This window comes from Neomonachus schauinslandi, chromosome 3 (assembly GCF_002201575.2).
Source record: "Neomonachus schauinslandi chromosome 3, ASM220157v2, whole genome shotgun sequence".
In the NCBI taxonomy this organism is placed as follows: domain Eukaryota; kingdom Metazoa; phylum Chordata; class Mammalia; order Carnivora; family Phocidae; genus Neomonachus; species Neomonachus schauinslandi.
The window spans coordinates 148,632,857-148,636,735 of NC_058405.1; positions in this window are offsets into that span (position 1 = coordinate 148,632,857).

Consider the following 3,879-nt stretch of genomic DNA (forward strand, 5'->3'; position numbering starts at 1 on the left):
TGTGGCCTTCAGTTTCAACTTTTGTATCCCAAGTTCCTATATGGGAGAATCTGATTGGCTCCTTGGTTTGGATACCCTCTCCAATTATCTGTGCTTTGGTGGGATTGCTCTGAGGCAGTAGTTTCCAAAGGGGGTCATTTGTAAGATGAAGCTGGGGGACATGAGATTTCAAAAGTCTAACTGCAACTTACCTCTAGTATTAATCTCATTCTCATCTCATCTGGCAAGTGCAGAAGCTGTCCTGCTTGAGAGCCAAATGACCCACAAGAGGCATTATCTCTTTTAACAAATCCATAAGCATTACTTCCAGAGTTCACACGAGGGACATGCTCAATTACAAGACTGAACACACTCAGAGGAGCATAAATTAAAGCGTCCTTATCAAGTATGTATGTATGGTTCATTTATAGTTCCTCCTCGTCCAGATGCAATTTATTAATCCGGGGTCATTTTACCATAGATAATACTGCCTATAATATACATGATATTCTATCTTTATATGGTTTCCAGTGGAATAGAGATAGAAAGTTAACTAAAGGTCACATTACTATGGTAGAAGCAGTAGAGGTTTTATTAAATCCTTAACCCACAGTCCTCACAATGGGTTCTTTAATGTACTTAACTAGCATTGACAGATTTGATTGAAGTTGCTCTTGAACAAATAAAACATGGGCCAGAGAGTGTTAGTGGAGTTAGATGCACGCCTCTCTCTTGCACTGTATCCACCTCCCAAATATCCTTCCAAGAATGTTCGGGGAATACAATGATTGCCCAGAAATATCTCAATGTGCATGGGACTCTTATGACCCATAAGAAAGAAATTTATCCCTCTCTACATACATAAGGGTTGAGATATAGATATTCATCTGATAGAGTGACTAAAAAGAAGGGGTAGAACAAAAAAGGCCAGACTATAAGGACATTCAACTGCACCCCTGAGAGAAAAGCTCCCCAGGACTGGAAAACACTTTAGGGCCTGAGAGTCAGGAGAACAGTGGTTCCCAGTACTGTTTCAAGCTGTTCTTAACTGCATGTGTACTCATCCTCTAAAGGTGCTCCTGTAGTAAAATGAAAAGATACATTGCCACAGGTTCATAGAATGCTTTTAGGGATTACTGAAAGCGTAAGACTGTCCCTACTGGTTGGAGAGCCAGGCAAACCTCAAAAGAGCAGCAGTGACTAGAGCAATAGGGCAGCTATATTGCTGGGAGAGGCTCTAATTATAGGGACAATCCCAACACCAGTATAAGCCTTGACAAAAAGTAACCTCACCAAGAACACACAAACTGGTGAGACTAAAACATTCCATAAAGGGGAGTAAAACCTGGAAAAGATGAGACTTCCTTTGGATGACTATAGACTCTTGAGGATTGTATTTTCCAAAGATAGCTATATCTCCTGTCCTAGTCTTTTCTACAATATGATGGTACCACTTCTTCCCTTGAAAGGTGAGTCCATTTCCCCTTTACTTGAAACTGGGCAGCCTTGGCCTGCTTTAAAGTCTCCAACTCTAATAATGGATTCATCTATGTCTCCTTGCGGTTTTATCAGTTTTTGCCTCATGTATTTTCATGCTCTGGTGTTAGGCACATGCACACTAAAGACTGATATGTCCTCTAGGAGAATTGACCCCTTTATCATGAGGTTATTCCCCCTTTATATCTTATAATTTTCCTTGCTCTGAAGTTTGCTTTGTCTGAAATTAATACAGTTATTCCAGCTTTCTTTTGATTGGAGTGAGCATAGCACATCTTTCTTTACTTTTCATCTATCTGTGTCTTTACATTTAAAATAAATTTCGGGGGTGCCTGCGTGGCTCAGCCAAGTGTTTGCCTTCAGCTCAAGTCATGATCCCAGGGTCCTGGGGTCGAGCCCCGCATTGGGCTCCCTGCTCAGTGGGAAGCCTGCTTCTCCCTCTCCCACTCCCCCTGCTTGTGTTCCCTCTCTTGCTGTCTCTCTCTGTCAAATAAATAAATAAAATCTCTTAAAAAAATAAAAAATAAAATAAATTTCTTGCAGAAAACAGAATTGGGTCTTGTTTTTTTATCCACTTTGATATTCTGGTTTTTAATTGGTATGTTTAGATCATTGATGTTTAAAGTGATTATTGTTATAGTTGGATTAATATCTACCATAATTTTTTTTACTATTTTCTATTTGTTACCCTTATTCTTTGTTTCTTTGTCTTCCATCCATTTTCTGCCTTCTCTTGTTTTAAATGAGCACTAGTGGCTGTCCTTCAATTTGCGATATACATTTACGACTACGAGTCCATCTTCCACTTCACAGGTAGTGCAAATACTTTAAAATATCCCCCATCCCTCCCTATTTTCCACCCTTATAACATTTCTGTCAGTTATTTCACTTATTCATATGCTATAATCATCCAATACATTGTTGGTATTTTTATTTTGAACAAACTAATAAAAAAAAATGAACAGTTTTATATTTCCTATCTCATCTTCCTTCTTTCTGAAGAACTTTTAACATTTCTTACAAGACAGGTGTATTGAAGATAAACTTCCTCAGTTTTTGTCTGAGAAAGTCTTCTTCTTCACTTTTTTTTTTTTTTTTTTTTTAAAGATTTTATTTATTTATTTGAGAGAGAGAATGAGAGAGAGCACATGAGAGGGGGGAGGGTCAGAGGGAGAAGCAGACTCCCTGCGGAGCAGGGAGCCCGATGCGGGACTCGATCCCGGGACTCCAGGATCATGACCTGAGCTGAAGGCAGTTGCTTAACCAACTGAGCCACCCAGGCGCCCTCTTCTTCACTTTTGAAAGATAATTTCACCAAATACAGAATTCTAAGTCAGTGATTTTTTTTTTCTTTCAACGTTTTAAATATTCCACTTCATTCTCTTCTTGCTTGTATGGTTTCTGAAGAGAAGTCCAACGTAATTCTTATCCTTGTTCTTCTACAGCTACTGTGGGTTTTTTTCCCTCTTTGGCTCCTTTTAAGATTTTCTCTTTGTCCTTAATTTTCTACAGTTTGAGTATGATATGCTTAGGTGTAAATATTTTTTGATATTTACCCTGCCTGGTGTTCTTCTAGCTTCCTGGATCTCTTCTTTGGTGTCTATTATTAGTTTTGTCTCAATTATTATTACTCCTATGGCTCCTTCTTCTCCTTCTGGTATTCCCATTATATATACAGTTACACCTTTTATAATCGCCCACAGTTCTTAGATATTCTGTTCCATTTTTGCATTCTTTTTTCTCTTTGCATTTCATCTTTGGAAATTTTTATTGAATTTCTTCAAGCTCACTGATTCTTTCCTTGGCAGTGTCCAGTCTGTTAATGAGCACATCAGACATTCTTCATTTCTGTTAAGGTATTTTTTATTGCCAGAATTTCCTTTTGATTCTTTCTTAGAGTTTCCATCTCTCTGTTTACATTACCTATATGTTCTTGCATTTTATCCACTTTTTCCCTAGAGCCCTGAGGATATTAATCATAGTTGTTTTAATTTCCAGTCTAATAATTCCAACATCTCTACCATATCTGTGTCTGTTTTTAATGCTTCCTCTGTTTCTTCAAACTAGTTTTTGTCTTTTAGTATGCTTCATAACTTTGTTGAAAGACAGACATGATGCACTGGGTAAAAGAAATTGAGGTAAATAGGCTTAATAAGGTTTTCTGTTTATCTAGCTAGGGTTTGGGCTCTATTTATTGTTTACAGTAGCTTTAGTTAAGCTGTATTTACTGTTTTAGTAGCTTTAGCTTTTATTTAACTTTAGGTGTCAGAGGCTAAAATATCCTGTGGCATCCTTATTTTCGTCTCTCTTCTTGTCTTTAAGTTTCCATATTGTCTTTGGGTTTCCCTAGAGACTAATCCTTAAATAGGGTCTGAGCTATGCAGTTATTTCAGTGATATTCCC